The sequence below is a fragment of the Sorex fumeus genome, unplaced genomic scaffold (genome assembly GCF_029834395.1).
Source record: "Sorex fumeus unplaced genomic scaffold, SorFum_2.1 ptg000072l, whole genome shotgun sequence".
Classification (NCBI taxonomy): Eukaryota; Metazoa; Chordata; class Mammalia; order Eulipotyphla; family Soricidae; genus Sorex; species Sorex fumeus.
The window spans coordinates 35,045,357-35,073,075 of record NW_026606129.1 but is presented as its reverse complement, the minus strand read 5'-3'; the positions used below and the strand labels follow the sequence as shown (position 1 = coordinate 35,073,075).

The 27,719-nt window shown below is 43.4% G+C and overlaps 1 protein-coding gene across 2 annotated transcripts in view; it reads left to right on the top strand.

The window, feature by feature from the left end:
• The window catches only part of OSBPL10 (oxysterol binding protein like 10), a 291,276-nt gene that overhangs the window by 185,566 nt on the left and 77,991 nt on the right, over positions 1–27,719 (top strand). The gene's annotated exons all lie outside the window — the stretch shown is intronic.

Below are 27,719 nucleotides of genomic sequence, written 5' to 3'. Positions count from 1 at the left end.
TGTCTCGTGTGTGAGAAAGGGACATCATTCTGCAACACGCCGAAAATGTGGTATTTGAAAGCTTTTCTGGGATTTCTTGAAGTTAGAAAAGCTTCACTGAAAAGATAAATTTTACATCTTGATAATTTTTCCTTTCCAGAATATTTACTGAAAATAACGCAGAGTGTCTCAGTGTTTAAAAGCTAATAGAATGGACCTGAGTTCCTTGACTATAATATATCTTGTTTATCTTTTAAATTCTCAGAGTACCTATTCCCTATACAGCCTTCCACCTTGTATGGCTTAGTGGTGGACTGAGAGTCATTTGCATTTTTCATTTTTATAAATATAATCTTTATAAACCAATTTTTCATTGTAAGCCCTGCGTGTTTTCTTTAAGATCATAATAAATCTAACAACCCGTTTTTCTCAATGGTGGTAATTAGTTCCTAAGGGCATAAAATATACTTACAATAGATTTCAAGTTCCTCTGGCCCATATACAGCTTAAATCAGTCAAGCTTTCTAAAGTGAAAGTAGCCAGGGAGCCCTCTTCTGTAAGCCTGTAAGAACTCCGTGAGTTCTCAGTGTGGTAAGGTTGTAAGATAAATGCACATTAGACTAGCATCATTATTCTGGCATCAGACAATTTCTTCTATGGTGGGTTCTTATAGAAATAGCATAAAATTATCAGATGAAAATGTAGGATCTTAGGATCAGTTGCCTCTGTTATTATTGTTTCTTGGGCCACATCCAGTGGTCCTCACTGGACCATGCAGTGCGGGGGATCAAACCTGTGCCTTCTACATGCAAAGTTAGAAGTCTATATCTTCCTCTTCTGTGTTTTTATGTTAAAAACTTTCATGTTAAAAACTCCCTTTCTTTGTTTTCTCAGCCTGTCAAGGAATATCCTCCCTCTTCCCACGTGTTGAAGGACTGTGGTGTAACTGGCTTGTACTAAATGGGACTTTCTAGCCCAGGAATGTGCCTTCTACATTAATTTTTTTCCCCCGCTAAGAGCTGCCATGCATGCACTCCCCAGACTCTGAGGTTTAAAAAGATGCTTTACGGTTTTTTAAACGACAGGATTTCTCACCCAGTTTAAGAGCCAAATCTTTGGAAGGACCAGATGTTCCAGTGTTAAAAATGACACTTCTATTTTAAAACAAAAATGTTTTGTTTTCCATTAAAAAAAAAAGATCACTCAGGTATTTATTTTTTTCCATGACATTTATTTTCCTGATCCAAGTGGACCAGAATCAGGCCCTCTCCATCCCTCTTTCCCCGTCTGCTTTTGGGAAGTTATTTACAAGTTTCAAATGCCGGGGCCTTTCTGCTAGCCAACCAGGGAAGCCTCCACCATATGGCCTAGATTTGGGGGATAACATTCAATGGAGAGCCAGCAAGCATATCCGTTTTCTGCACCATCTGGCCTTCACACACATATGGAATAGTGGATCTTTTTTGTCAGGGTTTGGTGATCTGATTGGAGCACTGTTGTCCTGTGTAGGTCACAGCTCGTGGGCAAGTGTGAGATGTTTATCGCTTGAAGTCGGGGGTGGTTGGGGCTCTCAAATCATCACATACAGCTTTTGCAGTTCCAGAGTGTCCTCCCTCTCAGCTCTGCTGGGATCTTAGTGACCTCTCTGTCTGCAGAAGGTCAGAGGAGTAGCCCAGGACTCATTTTGAATCCTTTGCCTGGACTGTTGTACCTCCGCACATAGGATTTCGGAAGTGGAAGGTAGATCCTAATTTCTTACGATGCAGAATCTTAGGATTTTGGTAGCTGCGATGCTCATATCAGGTCTTTGCTCTTTGGGGAGAGATCAGGATTTTGTTCTGTTAGGGCTTCACAGTCATGCCATCATGCACAACTTTGTTCAAATCGTCCAAGGAAGAATCTTCCCAATTGGCTAGTGCTCTGTGTGACTGCTTGGCATATCTCTGGTTCCTTGTCAACACAGATAAGCATCACAAAGAAAAACTTTTGCCAACTTGCAGGGCCAGAGTGATAGTACAGGGATCGTACAGCAAGTAAGGCACATGCCTTGCATGCACCAGATCTGGGTTTGATCTCCCACTTCCATATGTTCTCCCGAGTCTGCCAGAAGTGATTCTTGAGTGCAGAGCCAGGAGTAACTGCTGAGCATCACAGAGTGTGGCCCCCAAATTAAATATTTTTTGCCAACTTGCTCGGCAGAAATACCAAAGAAAACCTGGCATGTAATTGTTTCTCTCATTTCTTTTATTACTTGAGAGAATGTTCTCATATTTATTGATTCGTTGTCATTTTTATTTTGGTGATGGTGTTGTTTTAGGTTTTATCCCATGGTTTCCTGCTTATGTGAAATATGGTGGGACATCAGTTGCCATTTACATAAAGGTAAAGGTAAAGGCCCTCCCGTTGATCGTCGATTTGCTCGAGCGGGCCCAGTAACGTCTCCATTGGAGACTTTGTTGTTACTGTGTCTGGCATATCGAATACTCTCGGTAGCTTGCCGGGCTCTCCGAGAGGGGCGGAGGAATCGAACTCGGGTTGGCCATGTTGTTCGCTTGTAAGGCGAACGCCCTACCCGCTGTGCTATCGCTCCAGCCACCATTTACATGATTTTTGAAAAAAGATTTTTTAAAAATATTTTGTATTGTTGCGAAGTGTTTATAATAAGAATCAACCAATAAAATGTATATCATTCCAACTCAATAAAAGATCAGTCAAGTATATTAACACTACCTATAATTAATGAATAAAGAAGTTGTGGTATATAGCCACAGTGGAATTCTATACATTTGTGCGAAAAGACTAAATCCTACAGTTTGCTATAATGTGGATGGAACTGAAGGGTATCATGTTAGGTGAAAGCTCTTAGAGGGAGAAGAACAAATATCAGATGAGCTCACTCATCTGTGAGATATAGAGAAACAAACCATGGGACAGACAGTATCAAACAAGGATGAACACTTGACCTTGAATTACAAAACTCATTAACACTCAGGTATGTGGGGAGAGGCTGAAGATTGAACCAGAGGTGACATAAGGAGAGAGGTGAAGGGTCATGGGCATTTCATGGTGCTGGTGCAGCAACTTTATACATGATATTCGGCTGTAGCCATATTGCCTAAACTACAATAAGAAAAAGAGCTTAACTGCCTGTATATGTAAGAGCTCCACATTCATGCCCTGCAACTCAGATTACAATGCCAAATTCTCTTTCTCCTGCTAAGTAGTTCTGTCATCTTCCTGAGACTCTCTATCTGTCCTGATCTCATTGAGTCTGGTTTGTTGGTCTGATTCCTCCCGCAACACAGTCCAGCCTCAGTGTCCTGTGATTCTCACAGCCCTGTCCTTGCTGACCAATTACTCATCCCCCACCTGCCGGATTCCTTCTCTCCCAGAGTCCCTTCTGCCACTCTACCCCTGTCTGTGAGCCCCTCTCGGCCCTTTCCTTGCCCTTTTCCTGCTGACCAGTGCCTATGGAAGTGTCGACACAGCAGGCTTCCCAGTTTTGTTAAGATGTCAAGGAAGTGTGGACCGTCTTCTGACAAACCCTGACTGTTATCTTGGGGTGAACTCTGACAAGATCTGAAGAGTAGCCCCTTGGTGGTATCTTTTTACTCAGACTCTGGTGCATTCCACTGAATTGGGGCTGGGGAGTAGGTAGGGGGTGGGGGCCTCTCTACCCACATCACTTATAGGAGAGGATAATATGTCTGACAGTGTTTCATTGAAGACATATATAAAACACTAGGAATACACCAGCACTATGACTTTTTTCTCTGGGTTATTATAGGTAAGTTTCATTTTCTTCTATGTCTTCTGCATCTTCCAAATTTATTGCAGCATTGTTAGTTTCTTTTTATTTTTGGGTCACACCCAGTGATGCTCAGGGGTTACTCCTGGCTCTGCACTGAGAAATTACTCCTGGCAGTGCTTGGGGGACCATATGGTTTGCTGGGGATCGAACCCAGGTTGGCCGTGTGCCAGTAAAATGCCCTACCTGCTGTGCTATCGCTCTGGCTTCTATTACAATATTTTTATAATTCTGTAAACTTGTATTTCTGTGGAAATTTATTTTCACTTCCTTGATAGAGAAAAGGGGTCAAATTTTGATCGCATAGACTATGATTTTTAAGATATCTATGATTTTTCATCTTCAGTTTCTTCTTTCCTCCAATTTATCTCCCCCATCCTAAGTTTTCAAAATAAAATGAAATTAAATGAATTAAATGAATAATTAAAGGTATATCTATCAAAATGAAAGTAAGTAAAGAACAAAGTTGAATTAATAATTGAGAAAAAGGGGTTAGAGTGATAGTACAGCACGTAGGGAACTTACTTACATTGCATGTGGCTGACCTGTGTTCAGTCTCCAGCACCAGGTGTGATTCCACATACCAGGAGTAATCCCTGAGCACAGAGTCAGAAATAAGCCCTGAGCACTGCCACGTATGTCCCCCAAATAAATAAACAAAACAAGACAAAAAAAAGTAAAGAAAAAAAAAGAAAAAATCCATTAGCTAGTGTTAAAAGAACCAGAGCTAAGGCAGGTAAATAATTTGATTTACAGTCTGCAGTCTAATTTTATTTTATTTTTATTTATTTATGTTTTGCTTTTTGGGTCACACCCGGCGATGCACAGGGGTCACTCCTGATTCTGCACTCAGGAATTACCCCTGGCGGTGCTCAGGGGACCATATGGAGTGCTGGGAATCGAACCCGGGTCGGCTGCATGGAAGGCAAACACTCTACCCGCTGTACTATTGCTCCAGCCCCTGCAGTCTAATTTTAGTGTTGACCAAATTCCCCTTTTCAGGACTTCAAAAGAAAAAGTCAACAAGTTAAGCTCTCTGTGAGCTTTATATGTCCTTTGATAGGCACTGTATTGTCCGAACAGGGAAATGGGAAGAACGAGGAAGGAGGACTCTACTATGTCTTGGCGCTGGTTTCTCTGACAGACTTTATGTAGAGAGCTGTCTTCACAGCTGTGCCATTCAATCCCAGGACGTAAGGACACCTCATTTAAATCACTTGCCTAGTCTTAGCGAGGATGAGTTGGTTTAGCCTGGCTGGTTTCAAAAGACTGGCAGGTACTGTGGCCGGAGTGATAGTATAGTGGTTAAGGTGTTTGCTTTGCTTGTGGTCACCCCAGGTTTTATCTTTGGCATCCCATATGGTCCCCACAGAGACAGACACTAGACAGAGGTCATGTGGATTGCCTTCTTAATGAGTATCGGGCTGTGTCTTGGAGGGGTCTGACAGTCTGGGAGCTGGACAGTGGTGTTGGCAGCATTACATTATAAATACACAAAATGTCACTGATTTGGGTGCTTTAAAAAGATTAATTTAGTGTACTTTGTGTAGAACACTTGCTTTGCACATGTCAAACCTGGATTTGATCCCCAGCACCACCTTTGGTCCCCTGAGGACAGCCAGAAGTGATCCTGAGCACAGAGCCAGGAGTAAGTTCTGAGTCTAGCTGGGTGTGACCCCAAAACAAGAATTAATTTAATATCAAGTAATTTCCTGTCAAAAATTTTTGTTCTATTTTATTTTTATTTATTTTTTGGTCTTTATACCACAAGTCAGTGCTCAGGAACTGCTCTTGATTATTTCACATAAATGAATTCACTGTGACCTTTTGTGTGGTTTCCATCATTTAACATAATGCTTGATGGTTTATTGTGCTGTAACATTTCCCTGTCTTTTATTCCTTTTTATGTCTGAATAATGCTTCAATGGTTGGATAGCCCATAAAAGTTGGCTTAGTCATTCATCTGTTGGGAGACATTTGAGTTGTTCTATCTTAATGCTATTGTGATTATTATTGCTATAAATATGCAAATGTGTGTATGTGAGGAATCACTTTCTGTTACTTGGGCTTTATACCTTGGAGTGGATATTCTGGGTCCTATGGTACTTCTGTTAAGCTTTTAAGGAAATACTGAACCATTTTCCGCTGTGATACCTTTTTACTTATTCAATGTTGAAGGTTAGAAGTGAGGGTTCTAATTTCTCCACATCCTCACCCACCCTTGTAATTTTACACCTTCTGATTATAGCCCTCCCAGAAGGTGTATCTCAAAGTAACCATCACATTCCTGCATTAAAACCATTTTCAAACTTTTTAAATCCCCTTTCCTGAACCACTCCCTTCACGCCACGCACCATAAAAACTTAATCCCTCTTTCTTTCCATATTAATAAATATCTTCCTCGTTGCACAGATTTCCAAATTTTGAGATCTTTTTGCCGTTTTACTCTCTTTATTCCACATCAGAATCCTAAGAAACTGCCATTGAATTGTTGGAACACTCAGGGAAGTCCCTCTGTTATAGGTTCTTCTTGGGCTAGTTGAGCCCACAGATGAGTATCACACAGGGTAGTCAAAGATCAATTACTTGTGTAGAATATACACACTGTGCTAAGTTCTACAGGAACTGGGATCAAGGGATTTGCTTCTTGAACTAATGAAAGGGCCAGGAACCTGGGACCCCAGGGAAGGGGAGGAGAATCTTACAGGATGAAATGACTCTCACAGCGAAATCCCATGCACTAGGTGTGCGTCTTCCCATTAGATAGCTTCCTCCAGTAAAAATATTGACCAGAGCTGGAGTTACTCAAAGGGATGGAGCACATGCTTTGCCATCTAGGAGCTCTGGGTTTGATCCCCAATACTACATGGTCCTCCCACACCACCAGGAACCACCTCCAAGTACCAATTGGAGATGGGGATGCCTCCTAGCACCAATGGTCCCCCAACTCCAAAAATAAAAATTTAACTATATTGGGCAAATCTTCTTATTTTTTGAAACCTGTGGTCTTGATGGATCTCAGTTTCACAAAACAAGTTGATCAGAATTAGCAAAAGCCTTCAGTGTCTTCTTTCAGAATATACTCCAGGGGTCAGAGAGATAGTAAGGAGTTAATGTTCTTGCCTTGCATGCAACCCACCCCAGTTCAACCCCTAGCACTGCATATGATGTCCCCTGAGCACAGAGCCAGGAATGAGTTCTGAGTACTGCCAGGTATGATCCAACCCCTCCCACATGCAAATCAGGTCTCCACCCCCCTTCCCCACCCCTTCATCACATCTTCTTTCCCAGCTCTGGCCTGGAACCCTGCAATGGGTGCTGGTTACTGCTCTCCTTTGCTTCCAACTTTCTCTCACTACTCTGCTGTCAGTCAGCAGCTGGAAGATATCCTTGTGAAAATTCAGATCATCTCCTTGATTTCAAATCTGGCAGCACTGAGGTGGCTGAGTCAGTCTGCAGCAGGGATAAGTGCATCACTATCCTGGGGTGTTTATGTGTTGAAAGGCAGGCAAGGTTCTCAAAGGCTCCTGGATGTGTGTCAACTGCTTGTTTTTCCCCTTTAAAGTTAAGAAGGTTGAGTCTGCTGTGAGCACAGACTTTTCATGTGACAGGTGGTGGGGAAATGGAGAAAGGATGAGGAAATTAGTTTCCCATTTTGCCTGTTTCTTGCTCTCTACTCTGCCTGTGTTGGCTATTGGACTGGTCACTTTTCTGCACATTGTTTACTCAAAGTCTGTTTGCATTGGTTCACTCATGGCAGGAGCTCGTGCCTTGAAGGAGACCCTGATTAAACCAGCCAAGGATTAAGAGAAGGTCCCCATTCTTCTGCCCACAAACTTTAATAGCCGTAAGAAAATAGTACCCTGTGAACAGTGAAGAAAACGACCTCCCTTCTAGGTAACTGCACGGAATCCATGGGTGAACATCACTTAGCCTCTAAAACGATAGTTTGGACTGTGAAATTCAGTAAAAATCAGTTGTAGAAAGACTGTGCAGAGAATGATTGACCATAAAAAATGGAATTTGAACTGCTGTATTCTATATTAAAATCAATACTTTAAAGCTCTTACGGTAGGTCTTTTGAGTTTATTTTTCTGAACTTGAATAACTGTACCGGGACAATTGTGCCAAATGAGTATTTATCACGCAATTCAAAAGAGATGGAGTCACATTACTCTGCCTGTTTTGAAGTGGAGCTGGATTGAATAACAAGAGTGTCTTTTCTCCGGAATCAGAAGCCTGTAATTTCTCAAAGACAGACAGAGACAGAATGGGATAGTTTTTATTACCTCCCCCTCCCTCCCCTTCCCCCCCACCACACACATATATGTGTGTGTTTACATGTCTGTACATGCATATATAAGAGAATAGATTTTCCTTTTGAGACTTGAGTTTCTTTGTACTTGTTGGGTAGCATTAGGCTACAAAAACATTTAAAAAAAAATAAAAACTACAATCCAAAGCCTTGGATTCTGTAGCTGCAGATTTCCCTGCTTGCTCAAACTTCCATCTGACCCCATTCTGGAGGTGTGTGATGCTTCTTGGTTATTCACAGAGAGTCAGGGAACTACAAAGACGATGCTGTTCCTCATGTACACACTGCCAGGTTCACAAATTTTGTTTCGGCTTTCCTGGAGCAAGCCTTTCTGCAATCTCTTTAGTCCTGTCACTGTCACTGTCCTCCCGTTGTTCATCGATTTGCTTGAGTGGGCCCAGTAACTTGTTACTGTCTTTGGCATATCGAGTACGCCACAGGGAGCTTGCCAGGCTCTGCTGTGTGGGCGAGATACTCTCGGTAGCTTGCCGGGCTCTCCGAGAGGGGTGGTGGAATCAAACTCAGGTTGGCCAGGTTGGCTGCATGCAAGACAAACGCCCTACCCGCTGTGTGATCACTCTAGCCCAATCTCTTTAGTAAAATGATTTTTGTTGCATTTTAACTTACTTTTGTGATTTTGGTTGATGTCACTGTTTTATTTTTTATTTCTTTATTTTTTGGGGGGGTCATACCCGGTGATGCTCAGTGGTCACTCCTGGTGGTGCTTGGGGGACTATGCAGTGTTAGGGATCAAACCAGGGTTGGCCATGTGCTAATCAAGCACCTTACTTGCTGTGCTATCTCTGCAGCCCAGATTTCACTGTTTTAAATGCCCCCCACGTGCAGAAATTTTGGCTAATGCTTCTCGGTGGAAGAAGGAAGATTATGACGTCTGTTTAGTGGAGAAATGGGTGTGTTAGTTGTGCTTTGTTCTGGTGTGAGTGAGTGCTATTGGCTGTGATTTTAATGTTAACGAAGCTAAAATAGGGTATATGCCAAACAAAAAGAAGCATTTGCTCATCTGTATCTAAGGCCACTCTAGGATATGCTAAAATAATATCTATGAGGGGCAAAACTATGGGAAAGATGGGAAAACTGCCAAATTGGTGGATTTGTGAGGTGATCACTGAATTAAAAATAAATAAAGGTATATAATAGCTGCATTGTTCTGGGCCTGAAAGACTAAGACATTTTGGTCATATTACCCATAGCCAGGAAAAAATTAAATCCTCCTCAGCTGGAGCTGACTGGCTTACATATTTCAAAAGGTAACACAGTGTGACAAAGTTATTTATAGGTGAGACAGGTTCTGAGGGTCCTGAGATGGAGGAAAAGGTTTTAAAAATACAGTGTGCTCTCATTATCCTCGGATTCAGATTGGCAAATTATCCTACTTGCTACAATTTATTTCTAACTCCGAAATTGATATGGGCAGCGCTTTTGCAGTTATTCGCAGACGCGTGCAGAGCATAAAAATGCTTTCGAAGGCTGGGGATGAGGCTCAGTGGAAGCAGCGCCCGGGAGACCTGGGCACCGCGTGGTGCTCTGGGGAATCGTGTCCCGCTGGGAATCGTGTCCCTGTGCCTATCAGATGAGGCAGGTTGTTCCTGTTGCCATGGGGGGTGGGGGACAGGAGGCGAGGATGGAGAAAGGGACGCAGTGCAGGGCAATGCAAGAAATCCTGCATCAGGGGCCTGTGGATGAGGTTGGAATCCCAACTCTGACTTCTGTTAGTGGGACGGCTCGGGCAAGTGACTGAACACTTCAGGGTTGTATTTTATTCGGGTGGCGGGGGCGGGGGTGCGGGGGGAGGACTGCAGTTTTTTTTCCAGAGAAGAGGTAGGACTGCATTTTATTTGGGGGGGAGGTGAGACTGCATTTTATTTTGGGGGGCAGTATTCTCCCTAAAGGTGTTCAGGAGGACCCCCTCAGGGATTCTCGGCCAACCAAATGGGCTGTTCCTTGCAGAGACCTGAGGGAAGCAGCGCTGGGGAGACCTGGGCCACTGCTTAGGGGCCTCTGGGATGGCACCTGTGATGCTCGGGGGAAGCATGTCATGCTGGGGATTGATCCCAGTCAGGCACAAGCTATGGTATCTCCCAGCCTCTGCCTTTCCTCTTTGGTAAAATAAAATGGAATGCTAGGATGAGTGTTTGCAACAATGAGGCTATAATTGATGTGAGATATATAGGTGCGCTTGTGCACTCTCAGGAGCACACACATGCATTTGCGCTGGGAATGATGGTTCAGTCTTTGCTTATTCACTGTTCCTAGGAGCCTGTAGTGTTGGCAAAAGAGGGGATATTTTCCCCTACACTCGCTTAGACTTGTCTTTGGCTGGTTGAGCAATCAAATGAATACTGGGCAACAAGTAGCAGAAAATAAAGACATTCAATGAAGTGCATTTTGGGAATTGACAGAGACAGGGAGCCCAAGCCAGGGTAAACAATGAAGAGGGGGTGGTAGTGGTGGGTGGGCAACAGGCTGGTGATGGAATGGGTTTAGGGGTTGGAGCTTCAAGGAAAGAGGAGAGAGGGATGCCTGAAGGCGGTTGGCAGATGACAGAGGAGCAGAGGCTCTGTCATCTCATAACTAGTTTTTTTTTGATAATAAGAGATTATTTCTGGTAAGAGTCTGCAGGATTCCAGCCAACCTCAGCTTCAGAAGCTCCCCATGTCAAGTGTCGTGTCTTGGGAAGACCTGTTGTGAACATTTCGGGGAGGCCTGTTCTCCAGCAGAACACAATTACTGCAAATAATGAACTCTGAGGACTATACCTGTAAGAGTTCCAGGGAAACGGATTATATAGCTAAACAGCTTTCAGTGCTAATAAAGCTGGCTTGTATGACAGTGTCACCTAGATGTCAGCAAACATGCCTGTGTGACACAGGTGACCCTCCACCGAGGAACCATGTCTGTGGCCTAGGAGGCCTCCCTCTCTGAGTGTGAGCTCGCTATTTGCTAAGTCGGTATTGGGGTGACTTCCTGGACTCTAACTACTGCAAAGGAGGAAGATCAGATGCAATTGATAAGGTGGAGTTATAGTTTGAAACAGGGCTGGGAGATAGCACAGCAGTTACGGGACATTCCTAACATGCACTTGACCTGGATTTATTTCCCAGCACCATGTGGTCCCCTGAGCACCTCTGGGCATGGTCTTGAAGGCCCCCAGCACCACCAGGGTGGCCCAAGTAAGCCCCCAACACATGTAAGGCCTGAGCAGCATCTCATCCTTGGGCCCTCGCATTGAACCACTGCTCTGTTTGGGTGAGAATAGTCCATGGGTTCCTGTAGACCTCCTAAACACCACTTGAAAAACCCTCCAAAATAAATAAATAAAATATAAAACGGATAAGAGGGAACTGGAAAGATAGCTCAATGAGCTGGAGAACAGATTTTACATATGGGAGGTGTAGATTACATCCCCAGCATCCCATGATCTTCCATCACCACTGGGTGTGACTAAAAAAAAAAGAAGAAGAATGGATAGAGCGATTTACTTTTTTGTGATAGAAGAGGTAAATGATTTGTAAGATAAAAATATGTTTGGAGTGTCTTTTATGTTGTTGTTTGTTTGATTGCGTTTTGGTTCACACTTGGTGGTGCTCAGGGTTTACAACTTGGCTCTGTGCTCAGGGATCACTCCTCTTGGGGCTTGAGGGACCATTGCCATTAAACCTAGATCAGCCATGTGCAGGGCAAGTGCCCTACTACCATCCATTTTTTTTGGTCCAACATAATACGATTTACACGGGATAATATTGCTTTGTAAATAGGCTTATGTCAATGCAGCATGAAAATTCCTTACCTATGTTTACTTGGCCACTGGGGTTCATCTTCCTTGTTCTTCACACGTTTTGAGGGGTTCCTCGTCCCACTGTCAGAAGAACTCCCAAGTGCAGTGTCATTTCATCAGCAGAGTAAACTGTGGTCATATATCCATGCTGGTGATAGCACCTTGAACACCTGCATGAGGTTTGCTGTGTCTTGGGGACCTTGGTGAGTAGTTCACATGTATTGACTAATTCATTGCTCATGAGGTGCCTATGTGCTAAGAACTACAAGAAACTTCTTCTTACCAAGTGAGGGCCCAGAATGATTAGGCATCATGGTTTCAGTTTGGTGCAGTCCTCAGCCTACAAATGCCACCCTAAACCCTGTTGTTTCCTTCCCATTGAGGAGTGAGGAGTTGGGAGCTTAAGGAAGGTGCTCCCCTGACCTGTAAGCAGATTCACTAAATAGGAACATTGTATCTGTTTGATATTTTAAATTCATGTAGAATCTGTTACCAAAATAACATTGCATAATATAGGTTTTATGTCACTGTCACTGTCCTCCCGTTGTTCATCAATTTGCTTGAGCAGGCCCAGTAACGTCTCCATTGTGACACTTGTTACTGTATTTGGCATATTGAATACATCACGGGTAGCTTGCCAGGCTTTGCCTTGTGGACGAGATACTCTCGGTAGCTTGCTCGGCTCTCCAAAAGGGGCGGAGGAATCGAACCTGGGTTGCCCGGGTCAGCCGCATGCAAGGCAAACAAACGCCCTACCCGCTGTGCTATAGGTTTTAGGTAAGCACTGTTAAAAATTCAACATCTATAAAAACTACATTAAGTTCACCACCGAAATGCCATTTTTGCCCTTCACCATTTTAAATCTTTCATGGAGACAAAGAGCCTCTCAGATTGGTGCCTGAGACCATTAATTTTTCTTTTATTTTTTAAATTTAATTTTATTTTTATAAAGTTGTTCACAATAACTCATTACATTTAGTATTCAAACACCAGTCCACCACATTTCAAATGTTTCCACCCCAAATCCCAAACCGTGCCCCCCAAAGAAGAACTGAAACAATTAATTTTGTATTGCTTATTATGAATAACCTGGTAAAAGTAGTCCAAATAAGTTTCCTTAGAGGAAAGTGTGTGAAGATTGTTGTAGTCCATCCTGGATCCATTAAGCCCTTGTAAAAGAGATTACAAACATGTTTGTTAAACCCTATCAAATGTTGTGTGCTACTCTTGGTACCTCAGTGGTGTAGAGTTATGAGAATTTAGGAATTCTAAAATTTAGAATCCATTTATATAGCAGATTCACCCATGGGTGAGGCCTATGCCGCTCTTTTCCCAGGCACTTTATTTCTGAAACTCTGGATCATGGCCATTGATGAGATTACATGGCGCCAGGGGCAGTTTGTGGGTGTGACTGCCAAACTAATGGTAAATTTGGGAGATAGGGGAGGAGGCTCATTCCCGCCCTGAGTGAGCTTGGAGATTTCAGTAATGGGTCCCACATACCTGGGTTTTTCTGCAAATTCACTCATGGGTGAGGCTCATCTGGGTCTGTGGAGAATGGCTGTGAGCATGGTGGTGATTGGGTTCTGGAGGTTTTTTGGCTGCTGGGGCTCTGTTGAGGTGGGAAGGGAAACTCAACCTACCCCTGTCCGAGTTGCCCTGGTAAATACAGCCTGGCAGGGAATCTGGATGTTCTATGTTGCTCTCTTCCAGGAGCTTTATTTCTGAGTGTCTGGATCATGGTCATTGATGAGATTAGCCACTTATTTTCCTATAGGATAAACACCTACTTCTCGGACTGGCTTTGCAAAAGGGACTGAACTGTTAACTGGGAACAGGTCAAAAACAATAAATGATTGAGAATTATAGCAAGAAATAATGCCATTTAAAAAGTCTTGGAAATTGTAGATGTGATTTAAAATGGGGTGTTAAAGTATGATAAAGTTGTTATACATCCCTGCTTTTTTGTCCAAAGGAAAGGAAGTGTAAATATTTTTTTCCCTGTTTAAATCTGACTAGTAGCCTCTCGGGACATAAATGGGGAGCTTGGCATGATAGGAATGGGGAACATGGTATCTCCCCTGCTAGGATTCTTTGTATTATCTCCTCATCTATACCAAGCCTTATGGCTTTTAACTGCTCTATTTATTGATTGATTATTGGCCACAATTCCTTTGAGAATCTAAGGACTCTTTCTTTTGGTGTGTGGTGGGGGAGAGGGGTATTGTGTCATACCTGGTGATGCTCAGAGGTTGCTCCTGACTCTGCACTCAGGAATTATTTGTGGTTGGACTCAGAGGGCTGCACCAGGAATAACTCCTGAGTTTCCCAGAATATGGGGTGCTGGGGATCCAACGTGGGTTGGCCATATTCAAGGCAAGTGCCCTACCCACTGTTCTATCTCTCCAGTCACTAAGGGCTCTTAGGAGGACAATAGTCTTCGTTGGCCTTTCTCTGTCCAGAATCCTCTTAGTCTGAACAACCCTCTGTAGCTTAACAACATAATTTATACTGCCATTTGATTGTCCTATGTGCGTGTTATGTTTCTGCTGTGCACTTTTTAAAACCATTGAGGATACATGTCCATTGTCTCTTGCTTTGGATCTTGGCACCCAGAAGACCACTTGCCCTATTTTGACCCTTCTGCTGCTATTTCCTCACCAGGGAGCATTGTCTGGCCTAAGCCCCTTCCTTTGTTTGCAGGGGTGGATAGGATAGGTAAAAACGGATCATTGTTCTTTAGGTTAATTTTTTTCAGGTTCTACCTCTTTAGAATTATGGTGGCCTTAAGGAAATTTTTACCCAATGCAAAAGCCAAGAAAAAATTTCTTAAATATAGCTTTAGTAAAATATATTGTATTAGATTAGAGGAATAGTACAGGGGTTAAGGCACTTGACTTGTTGACCCTGATTAGAATCCTTGGCACTGCAGGTGCCCCAAGCACCACCAGGTATCACTCCTGAATACAGACCTAGAAATAGCCCTGAACACTGCTAGGTGTGTCCCCCCTGCAACAAAATCAAGCAAATAAACAAATTATATATATATATCTGCACATATAGACATATATAGCTATGCCATATGTTTCAATAATTTTGAAGAAAATTTTAAGTTTTTTAAAAATGAGATGACTCACACATTTTAGAGCTGTAGTGCTTCAATGCTTTTGGGTGGAAGGTATCTCCTTTCCCCAGAAACCTCTGAGTGGAGCCTGAGAACATTTTTTTTCCATTACCTTTACTGCTCCTAGACATACACAAAAATAAAGCCAATTTATCCCTGGAGTGAAATCTGTATTTACATTATAGTTGTGCAAAGAATTACAGCGCATGTTTATTTTGCAGTTGGGAAACATGGGAAAATATCTGAAAGAGTAGCTAATATTGCACATTTTTTAAAAGGTTACTTTAGAGCAGGTGAATTCATACCACACAGAGAAGTCGAAAGGGAGCTAGTAATTTTGGGGTATGTTCTGAACTGAAGAAGCAATGTGATTTTCTTCTGTAAATGCTTGTATTTGCTAAAATGAGGCAACAGACACAAACAGGACCAGAGGAGAGTATTTTCATTGGCAAAGAGCAAATTGGAGGACTCTAGGCCCCAAGGCCGAAAGAGGTGTTTAGGGCTTCTCTGGAAGCTTAATTAGCCTTATTGTGTTGTATCCGGTGCCAAAGGAACATGAACTCAGAATGCTCCAGATCAAGAGATATTCCAAGCAGGGATTGGAGAGATGTTGGGTGTGGTGACTGGTGGCTACTGATGGGAAGTGCTTCATGGAGAAACTCTCCTCTAAGCTGAGCATTCAAAATATGCTGAGTGTCTATCCCGCTCTTTCTGACTCATTTCGCTTAACATGATACTTTCCATGTAGTACCACTTGTATGTAAATTTCATAACTTCATCTTTTCTAACAGCTACATAGTACTCCATTGTGTAAATGTACCAAAGTTTCTTTAACCAGTCTCTCTTGCAAAACACAGTACCCAAAAGAAGAGAGAGAGAACAAGGGGGAATACCCTGCCACAGAGGCAGGATGGGACGGGGTGGGGGGGGAATGGGGGGGATGCTGGGACCCATGGGGATGGATGACAGGCACTGGTGGAGGGATGGCACTTGATCATTGTATAACTGAAACCCAAGCACAAAATTTGTAAGCCTATAACTGTACCTCATGGTTTTTCACTAATAAAAAAAGAAAAAAGAAAAAAATATGCTGAGTGAAGTCAATCAGGAGGAAAGGGCTAGATACAGAATGATCTCCCTCAGATGTGGGGCTTAAAGATACACAGCAAGGAAGCAACAAAGGCCCAGAGGCAACACAACAGAACTGAGTCATAGAACTGAGGTGGTGTTTTTGTGTGTGTGTTGTGTGTATGTGTGGGGGGTGGAGATATTGAAAGGGAGGAGCATTGGGGGCTTTGGGGGGAGAGAGGTGACCACACTGGGAAGGAGTGTGGTGTTGGAATTATATAGATGGGCAGCCAACATTAGCAATGTTGTAAATTACAGAACCTCAGTCATTTCTTTTTTAAGTAAAACTATAAAGTAAAGCCCAGACAGCAACGGAAAAAAAAAAAAAAACAATCCAAGCAGGACATTGACTGAATTACCAAGAAAAACTTTCAAGGCAAGACAATGTGAGAGAAAGTCAAGAGATGCACAGTTGCTCTGCAGGGCGTATCTTCCTAGAAGGCAGAGACAGGATTCACAGGGAGTCACTTTTTAGGACAATGCCGTGTGATTCCACCTTCTTGGCTTCTTCTTTCTAAGTAGTTGATGCCAGGGTCAGACATTTTCCTTTTCTTTTTCACGTTGAATAATAGTCAGGGGAAAAGAGGGATTTGTTTTCATTAGGAAGAGGACTGCTTTAATCACATTTCTGTAAGGAAAACCTCAGAGGGTTCTGGAGAGAGAATTGGCCAACGCTGTAGTCAGAGCTCCTTGGCAATTATTTTAATTTCCGTGAGTTAATGGAAGTTTTGAACCAATGAACTTGATAGGAGAAAATATGGCGGTAGCACGGCTAATTAGACTGTTCTCTGGGCTTTGGAAATCATCAGGAGAGGAATCACCTGAGAGAGGACTGAATTGAGTTCTTGTCTTGTAAACTTCTTTTAACCTGGCAGACTCCAGTGAATTTGAATTATGTGCTGATGTTACAAATGAGAGAAAATAGGGATAGATGATTGGGGTTTTGTTGGAGCTCTGTGTTGATTAGAAACCTTTGTGAAAAGTTAGTTTACTTCCAGAATCCTCTGACAGGAAGTTGTGACATATTGGCCCTTGCATCAGATCAGCATTACATGCAGGAGAAATAGCTCATGATTTGATTAATCACTTCAGACAGAAGTGTTGACTGTTCATTCCAGTCGACATATGACATTTTCTCAGTTTAAAAACTCAGTGAGTTTTTAAAATAATTGTAAGTGGTGTATGCATGGATGTCAGAAGTTTGTGTTAGGTTACACATCAGACAAAAGTGGGTGAGAAATTTCCTGTATTGTTGGGGTGGGTCATGGATCCATGGCTGCTGTATCACGTGACTTCAGCTCTCCACAGCCCCATTGTCCAGGCAAATACCTGACCAGCACCAGCCAGTCTTACTTTTTCTCAAATTTGCTCTATAAGATCGGGCAGGTTTGACTCCAGTGCCCTTTTTGCATTTGAGCAGCTGGAGTAAGTTCAGTTGAGAAGAGCAGAAAATCACAGTCAGGAGATCATGTCATCTCTGAAGGAGGGAGAGAATAGGAGTTCTAATAGATCCTTCTAATAATAGTACTGGTATAATAAGTTATAGTATTTTATAATATGAGTATAATATTCTTATAATAATCGTTCTAGTATTTAGTGGATCTAATAGACCTCCTCCTTCCTGGATCCATGCAACAGATCTGCTTCGTGCTCTAGCATAGGTGCTTTTCTGGTCTTTGCTACTAAACTGCCTCAGTGACCATGGATACATTCCAGAAAATAATGAAACTTTGAACTCTCTCTGCTGAGATTCTCCAGCTGAAAATGGCAAGTCAAAAATTAACCTTACTATCCATCCCCAGGACTTTGTGCCTTCTTTATATGTTGATTTTAATCATCCACTGGCTGTAGCTTAGGAAAAAAAATAGTTTTTCTTTTCTCTTTCATGTTGGCTGCCTTTCTTAGCGGCATTCAGATTACCGTTGTTCTTACAGGCGGGAAGCAGGGAGAGAATGGCTAGTTCTCGAGCTCTTGAAGAGATGCCTTTTTCATACACTCATTCACTCATATTTTCAACACTATTTTTGTTTGGGGGCCATTGCCAGCTGTGCTTGGGGTCTATTCGGTCTATTCCTGACCTTGTGCTTAGGAATCACTCCTGGCAGGACTCAGGGGATCATATGGGATGCCGAGTATAGCACCCTACGTGTTGCTCTCTCTCTCTTTCTCTTTCTCTCTCTCTCTCTCTCTGACCCCATACTTTCTTTCTTAAAGGTCATATGCCAAAGATATGACAAGTGTGGGGGTGGCTCCCTGCCAAGTCATTTCCATGCTAGAAAGCAATTTCAGAAGCAGGCATCTGCGAAGGTGGATATCTCTTTTGCAAAGGACAGTATATTATATCATTATTCTACCTCATATTTGAACACTTTGAGGATGACACTGTAGGCAGTTTGTGTGCCGAAATTGTCTTTTCTCTTCTATAAAATGGTGACTGCAGTGTCATTTATTTTATCTAGTGGGGATAAAATAAATATTAATTACCAGTGACTTATCCCATAACATAATTTTCCCTCTCGGTTTAATGACGCCAATTCCTGATAAATGCATTCATCTCTTCCAGAGTTCCATTTGCCAAGTCTCAGATGCTATAATGGACTCGCCGGAGGCTTGAAGTTCTTGGCCAATTTTCCCCTCTCTTACAAGTGCCCTTTGGAGATGCATTTATTTCCTGAAAATAATTGGTGTTAGTGAAATTAATTTTAGCTGCAAGAGAGCGCTATGTTGTTATACTCTTGACTGCTACTTTAGATAAATATTTGAACTAGAAACAATTATTACACTTTGAAAGAGAGTAGTTGGCATTTAGAAGATATGCTACAAATATCTAGTGTGAAATAAATAGATGAGACCAACTGGCAATGAATATATGGTTCTGTTGGCATGTTTTTCACCTTGCAGGGATGCTTGTAGATCATAGATCACCAGGGTAGTTCTGGGGGGATGTAGGGAAATGAGGTACCAAATTTGTGCTGGCGAAATGAGGGAAAAATCTCAGAGTTTTGTAAGGTCATAGACTGTCCCATTCGAGCCACATCGCAATCCTAAGGCTCATTTTCTTTCTTTCTTTCTTTTTTTTTTTTTTTTGCTTTTTGGGTCACACCTGGCGATTCACAGGGGTTACTCCTGGCTCTGCACTCAGGAATTATTCCTGGAGGTGCTCAGGGGACCATATGGGATGCTGGAAATCGAACCCGGGTTGGCCACGTGCAAGACAAACGCCCTACCCGCTGTGCTATCACTCCAGTCCCTGGCTCATTTTCTTGATGTGTTTTTAGATGCTGCCTTCTTCCCCCTACGGAATAAAAGAATATCACCAAATGGAGATGTTCTAGAAAGGTGGCAGTGCTTTTTGACTGAACTGAGTGAAGTTGCATGTGAAATCTGCACAAAGGTAGACCTGTCTCAGGACAGTCAATGGCTTTATTTCATACTCGTGACTCTGGTGTTTTTATTAAAAATAATAATAAACCACCGAGCCTTTGTTGAGAAATAGTTTGTTCGGAAACTCCTCAAATGAAATCATGGTAAAGCAAGTGTTTTTAGTTTAGGGTTTTCACATGACGTCTGTTTATGATTAGAGAAGCAAACACTTAATTTCCACCTCGTGGGCAGAATGATTCCTTACCCTCTATATCATGCACTCTGGGGTGATGGATCACATTTTTCTTTTCTTGGGATCATACCCAGGAAGAGTTTGTGATCCAACAGCAGTGAGCTTGTGACTAGCTGGGCTGAGTTAGACAGAGTGGTTGGACCAGTTTTCTTTTGAGCATCTATTTCCTTTCAGGTGGGAGGCCATGCTAGGTTGAGCTCAGACTGTATATGTGTGTGCCTATTTGCACATGCCCATTTGTACATGCACATGCATATTTGTATGTCCTTGTTTGTGCGCAAGCACACATATGCACGCATGCGCGCCGTGTACGTGTGTGTGTATGTGTGTGTGTGTGTTTGTGTGTATGCACGCACCTTAGGGACTTTGGATTGACCACAGGGCTGCAGCGTACTGCATGTCTCCTGGAGTTGAGGCAGAAGGGACAAAGCAGCTTAGATCCAATTGACACCTGCATGTCTATAGATTTCCATTTGGGTCCCAGGGTGGTGTAAAATGGGAATCACAATAAGTAGGCTAGATCTAGCCACAGATCTGCTCTGTGGCTAGATCCCTAGTGGAGTGGAAGGACATGAGATGGTAATTCACATGCTTGCCTGCACACTCCTGCTCAATCTTTCACTTGGTACCACATGCCCTTGGCCCACACCTGGGGTGTGCATCTGTAGACAAACATGATTCCTTGTAAAGTGCTCTGGAAATGGTAGAGCTTCCCAGTCTCCTGGGCCCTGCTTCCATTGTTTCTGGAGACGGCTGCTCCTAATATGCCTGTCATAGTGAAGGTGAAGGCAGAGAAGAGAAGGAATGTGGCTAGTTGCTTTCTTCCCTTCCCTTTCCTTCTCTTCCTCTCCTAGGCCCTACCCTGCTCCTTCTTGAGGCCTTGAGGGCTGTTCCCACTATGGTACTCAGGGAACCAAGGATTGAATCAGCATCTCCTCCATGTAAAGCATACACCCCATGCCCGTTGAGCCATCTTCCCAACGTCTCCATTTTTTCCTTAAGCTTAATTAAGTGCTGGTTCAAAGCAGAGCAAGGGCCATAGACAGGTTTGGTGTAAGTGAAAACTGTGCTTTCCCTTAACTCTTAGGTTAAGGGACAAGGCAGTTAGTAGAAACTCACCCTCATACTTCAGTTTCGCCTGTCTTCCTGTGTCCTTGGCATCTTTTAAGAGAGGACTAGGACTGCTTTGAGAACTTTCTTGATCCACCTGGTTGTCCCAGCAGGAGTCCTTCCATCCCTTCCCTCTGGATTCCAGTGTTCCTTCATTGCCAGGGACCCTCTTGTCCCTGCAATACATGGGTGGCCTCCCCACCACCCACACTGATGGAGAGAAGGAGATACGCTCTCTGGAATCCTTTTCATCTTGATTAAATTGTCCTCACAACATGAAAACTTTTTAGACCTTTCTTTTTTCTTTTCATGATCAAACTCTGGAATCAAGTTCATCAGCAGTAAAATTACAGTCCCATGAAAATCTCCATCTTTTACATGGTTCAGCTGTTACTATCTTTGTAAGGTGTCAAAGTGGGGAGCCTCTCTTGAATCTTTCTAGTGGTAAAATAAGGTACTGGTTGTTCAGGGGTGTCACTCGTGTTGACTTTATGATTCGTCCAAATGAATTTTGAGGAGCAGGGTGTGTGTGTGTGTGTGTGTGTGTGTGTGTGTGTGTGTGTTGGAGGATCACCAGACAGATAATAAAGGCAACAGTGCCATTAGGGGTGTCCATCCACAAGCTAGCAGATGTTTTCACTATTCATTGCAGTAGTATATATTTTAATGTAGAAAAAAAACCCACAATTATTGTTACAATTATAGAATTAAAATGGATTCAATAACAAAGTTCCAACATTAAAATCAATAAGTATAAAAAATTTAATTTATGTGAAAGCTGGTACATCTGATTGTGGGGTTGTTAAGTCCTTGTCTAAAATTTTATTAAGCTGTTTGTTGCTAGTTGAGCCGTCTGTGTTCTTGTTTTTGTTAGTTGAATTTAGTTGGCTTCTATGTTACTTTCCCCAACTAATTTGCTATACTCCTATTGGAATTTCAGTACCCAGGAATTAGGAGGTATTGCACAGCTGCATTTGTGGTCTCATAGTTCAGTCAGGATCTCTGGTCTGGGTCAGTGAATTGACATGGCGGTGTCTGTGGGAAGTGAACATGGCTGCCAGGGCTTCTGGAAGTATGGCAGGTTTGGGGAAGGCTACCCACTCCAACTCAAAAAAACACCAGAGATCTCAGCCTCTTCACCGGGTCCCTGAAGTTATTCACAGTTTGGTGTGTCTGCAGAGAATGTTTGTGAAGTGGTGGAGTTACCCTTGGTGTGACTGCAGTGGTGAGGTGTGGGTGCAGCTGTGGGGGTTTTGATGGGGCGGGTATTTGGTCCGCCCACTTCCTGTGGGCGCCCTGGAGTTTTTAGGTTCAGGGATTTGTATTTCCATGAATGTTAGTTGCTTAGCATGCGTCTCTTGGGAGATTTAGTTGGGAATTGGTAGATCAGTTTCGAGAACTTTCTTGATCCAACTGGTTGTCCCAGCAGGAGTCCTTCCATCCCTTCCCACTGGATTCCAGTGTTCTGGAATCCTGAACAACCAGTTGGGAATTGGTAGATCACCTTAAAGTGATCTTCAACCACCGGTCCACCTACCTGGTCAATGTAGAAGGGTTGAAGGAGCACTAATTTCTAATCCATTGGGGGTGTGTTTAAAAAAAAAACAAAAACAAAGAAAACAGCTACTTGTTGTCTTCATGACATTTTTGACATGACTTTTATTTTTTTTCTTCATGTTTGTCTTCACCCACTATGGTGCCAGCCCTCACATTCTTTGCCTTGAAGAAAATCCTCAGCTGTGAGGGCTGCTGTGACCAGCAATGTGCTCCGTGCTCCAGACCTGCAAGGACCCCATCTTATCCCTCAGCCTTTCTTTTATACCCTTCACCTCTGTTATATAGGGATGTGTGGTTAAATTAATGCACTGGCATTTTGGTTTTTGTCTTTGGTTTTTGAAATTGGTGAAGAAAAAGATTTCAGAAAGAGATAAAAAAGGGCCCATCATATACAACTGAGGGAATACAAATTGCTTGTTTTCTTCCCTACTGTGAACCAGCATTATTTACCAAATGCCTCAAAATACATTAAATACTCTGAAATCCAACAGTTCATCTTCTAAAATGTATTTATTTATTTTTAGTTTAGGGGAGCCACTTGTCAGTGCTTAGGGCTTACTCTTGGCTCTACACTCAGGGATCACTCATCCTGCATTGGGGGACCATATGGGCTGCTTGGTATAGAGGCAGGGTCAGCTGTGTGTAAGGCCAGTACCCTGTCCATTGTATTATCTCTTTAAGCACCTGAAATTTTATTTTAAAAAAAGAATTTCAAACTTAACCTGTAAGTAATCCTCTGTGTTAAATATTCCCTTTGTGCTGAAGAAAGGGGAGAAGAAATTTCAGGGATGTGGGGTGGTGGGACACACCTAGCAGTGTGCCAACCTTATTTGATTTTGCAAACATGCATACCATTATTGGTTGATGCATTGGGAAGCAGGCCACAGAATATTTTTTCTTTCCTTGAACTTTGCTTTTCTGTAAATTTCTCCTTGACCTGTGTTTAGCCAATTTCACTACCTTGGTTGATATTTTCAGGGGAACTGGGATTTTAACTTGCATTTGCTGCCTTTATTATAGGATGGTGATGTCTCTGGTCATGGAAGCCAACTGCCAGAGAGAACTGGGGCCAACTGTGTGTAGGACAAGTGCCTTAATACCTGGTTAATCTACTTAGCTGTAAAATGGGATTTTTTTGGTTTGTTTGTTCTTTATGCACTAAAGAAAGTAATGCTGATGAACTTCAGAAAAGAGGTCTGCTTTTTTGAAGGCTGGTAGCAGTGATGAATCTTCCTGTTGAGGATTGTAATGTACTATCTATAAACATGTGGGGTCCTTCAGAATTGATTGTCAGAGCTGTGGAGATGACTTAAGGTGCCGTAAGGCCATGGTTTGAGCTCCCCATCCAAGCACTGAGACAGCTGAACACCACTAGTGTGGCTCCCCAAATAAAACAAAAGATTTGGTTGTTGGAATCATTACTGGGTACAGCTTTTTATCATCTTGTATGTGGCTTCACTTAAAAAGTTAGATAGGGTGGGGCCAGTAGACGGTAAGCACAATGATTGGGCTGCCTGTCCTGGCTTTGATCCCCAGTACTGTGTGGTCCCCTGAGCATCTCCAGATGCAGTGCTGGAGGCTCCTGCATCACAGTCCTGGTTGACTGAGAATCATGGGTGAAACCCGTAGGTCTTCTGAACATCTGCTGGGAAGCCTTAATACTCTTCCTGGGGAAGCAGCAAGAGGCTGCGAGTTCAATTCCTCCCTCCACCCCCTCCACCTCCCCACCCCAGTGTGGTCTCTGCAGCATCCAGTGTGGTTGCTTGTCATCCCTTGTACCCATGTGTGATCTCCAGTGCCCTGCATCCTCGTATGCCTGCCATTGGTCACTGCCAACAGCATCATTGAGGTGAAGGGAAGCAGAAAGTAAGATGGGAGAGAGTAGAAGCAGAACTCATTCTTTCAAGTCTGTTGAAGACTTTGTCTCATGGACCCGCATCTCAGAAATGCTCAAGCAAGAAGAGCTCAGAGCTGAGAAACTGGCGTTTTGCTCCTTTTCTTGCCATGCCAAGTGAAGTGAAGTGAAGCTAATGCGTTCTGAAGACTGGCATGCATGGAGGGTGTGATTAAAGAGGAGAGTTCTGCTTCACCTCACATGGAAAAGGGAGGGTAGATGAATCTTTGTGGGGGAGAGGGCTGCTGAGTGATAAGCACTACGCTAGGCTCATCTTAGTTTTTTTTTGAGTGGGAGAGGGGGGAACGAGCATACTCAATGGTGCTCAGGGCTTACTTGTGGCTCTGCATTCAGGGGTCACTCCTAGTGGGCTTTGGCAACCATATGTAGTGCGGGGGATTGGACCCAGGTTGATCTCATACAAAGCTAACTCCCCACCAATTGTACTATTTCTCCAACTTACTTTAGTTTTAATGTTCCTTTCACCCTGAAGCATGTGGAATCCGTCCACTGGCATCTTAAGCCAGGAATTTCTTTGTCCCATGGATTAATGCCCTGATCTGTGAGGCATTTGATTCCCTAACTCAGGGCCAGTGGCCTTCTGGTCACTGCCGTCTTCCAGGGCCCATTTAGCCTCTGTTCTGTTCCTGCACCAGCTCTTAATAAACTACTTTTCAGAGAGCAGATGTACAGGTTTCCTCTCTGGGCATGTCCTCTGTGGTGATAGAGTAGATTTGGTAAGTCACTTTTGGCTTTTGTTGCCTGAGATTTACATTGTATTTTATGTTTGTAAAATAGCATTTATCCTATGGTATATAATCAGAATACAGTTCATTCTTCTCATTGACTAAAAATGAGTCTGTGCCATGCAGTTAATGACTTGACTTTACTCACCCTCTCTTTTCAGTGTTGTGATATCAAGAACATGGTCTATTAGACCTTTCATCATATACTTTGGTCTTCCCTTTTTAAAGTTTTTTTTAATTTTTATTTCTTTGCTTTTTGGGTCACACCTGGTGATGCTCAGGGGTTACTCCTGACTCTGTATTCAGGAATTATCTCTGGCAGTGCTCAGGAAACCATATGGGATGCTGGTTATCGAACCTGGGTCGGCCACTTGCAAGGCAAACACCCTACCCACTCTATTATTGCTTTGGCCCCTGTTCTTCTCTTTTTTTTTTCCTTTTTGGGTCACACCCGGCAATGTTTAGGGGTTACTCTTAGCTTTGCAACCAGGAATCACTCCTATCACTCCTGGTAGTGCTTGGGGACCATATGGGATACTGGGAATCAAATCCGGGTCTGCCTCATGTAAGGCAAATGCCCTGCCCGCTGTGCTATTGCTCCAGCCCCTGTTCTTCCCCTTTTAACATCACTTTTCTAAAACAGGATTTTATTGTAGGAATTTTAGGAAAATTACGACAAATAGCTCAACTTTGCTTCTCTCTGATATAGGTGGATGTGGCCCTGGTCACCACGCCCCCCACCCCATCTTCCCTGTAACATGCATACATCCCGCTATCTCACCTGTAGCACTCTGGGAGTGACCCCTCTAAAAAGAAAGGATGTGACATTCTATGGAAAGTGGCATGCTTAGGGGCTGAGGGCATGGCTCAAATCATAGTAGTTCTGTATATGGTTGACTGTCAAAGACTATATAAACATTTTTCCTTGCTTAAGTGAAATTGGACCCAGTTGGTGGTATTTCTTGACAAACTGGAACCGATCATGCAAATGGTGTCCCTTAGAGAATCTGCAGCTGTACAAAGTCACGCGGGTTCCGGGGCCGAGATCTCCAAGCCTACTCGGATTTGGGCTGAGCATCCTCCACCCAGATCCTCCAAATTCCACACCCACCAACTGGCCCCCTGGCGCCATGTAATCCCATCAACGGTCAAGACTCAGAGACTATAAAAACCAGCTCCCGGAAGAGAAGAGTGCAGTCTCCTGCCCCCGCGCCTGACTGTCCTCGCCGCCGGGGCCCCTTGGAGGGGAGCGGGTTGAGCTTTCCTCCCCACCCCGACCAGGGCTCCGGCAGCCAAAGACCTCCAGGACCAGCCACCACCATGCTGAGACCACTCTCCGCACACATGAAGGTACTGGCAGAGGGACAAAGCCACGCGGGTTCCGGGGCCGAGATCTCCAAGCCTACTCGGATTTGGGCCGAGCATCCTCCACCCAGATCCTCCAAATTCCATTAGGCGGGGGTCACACCCACCAACTGGCCCCCTGGAGCCTTGTAATCCCATCAATGGCCAAGACTCAGAGACTATAAAAACCAGTTCCCGGAACATCCTATTATGACATCTTATTATCTCATTCCTACTTTGGACAAACTGGCAGGCTACCGAATGTAGCCTGCCCACATGGCAGAGTCTGGCAAACTCCCTGTGGCGTACCCAATATGCCAAATACCAGTAACAATGATGGGTCTCATTCTCCTAAAGAGCCTTGAATATAATCTCAGGGCTAGGATGAAGGAGACGTTACTGGGGCCTGCTCGAGGCAATCGACGATGTCATTTGAGTTCGGTGATTTCAGTAGACTTGTGGCATACTTGGGATCTCTTACCACAGTGAGAGAAGATGCTGTTTTATTTATAAAGGAGATGAATACACTGGTCAAAGATAGCAGGTATTTGTTTCCAGAAAGGAGTGGAGAAAGAAGACAGTGTTTACATGATGAGTTTGGTATTCAAGGCCAGGGTCCTGACAGCGGTTGGTTGGTTCTCAAGCATATGACCATATGGGGAGTGAGGATGCTTTAATGCTGCTATTTCCCAGGATGCCAATTTTCTTTGCTAGGAAAGAAAACTTACCCAGTTACCCACTCTGAGTTATCTCTTCCACAAAATGGACATAATAATGCCTATCTTGGTAAGGAAAAATGTATGTAAAGTCTAAGCACTGGTAGTACTGGAGTTCATTAAATGATGGTCGATGCCAGAGAAAGAATCCAAACTCCTCACACACTGTCTGCTCCAAAATGGGTGTGCACTCAACAGCCGCTGTCTCAATAGATTGTAGAACAAGATGGAGATGAAAGTCACAAGAAATCCCTTTCCACTTCTCAAGTCCCTTTCTCCTTGTTGGAGCAGTTCCAAGGTGTAGTTAGACCTCAGTGTACCTGTAGCCTTGGAATAAAAATCTCGTCACAAATCCAGTGTCAGTTTGACATTGCTTCAGCCCTAGAGTAGACCTGGCTTTGGAATTCTAGGCTTTCCACTCCCTTCTGCTGTTTTACATGGGTATGAAAGTTACAACCTATATAGCATTGTGAGGTGGGGTGAAGTGAGGTGAGTTCAGCCACTGGGGTTCAGTCTCACTTGCACAGATCCCCGCCCCAGGTTTTTTTTTTTCTGTTTTTAATTTTTGGGTCACATCCAGCAATGC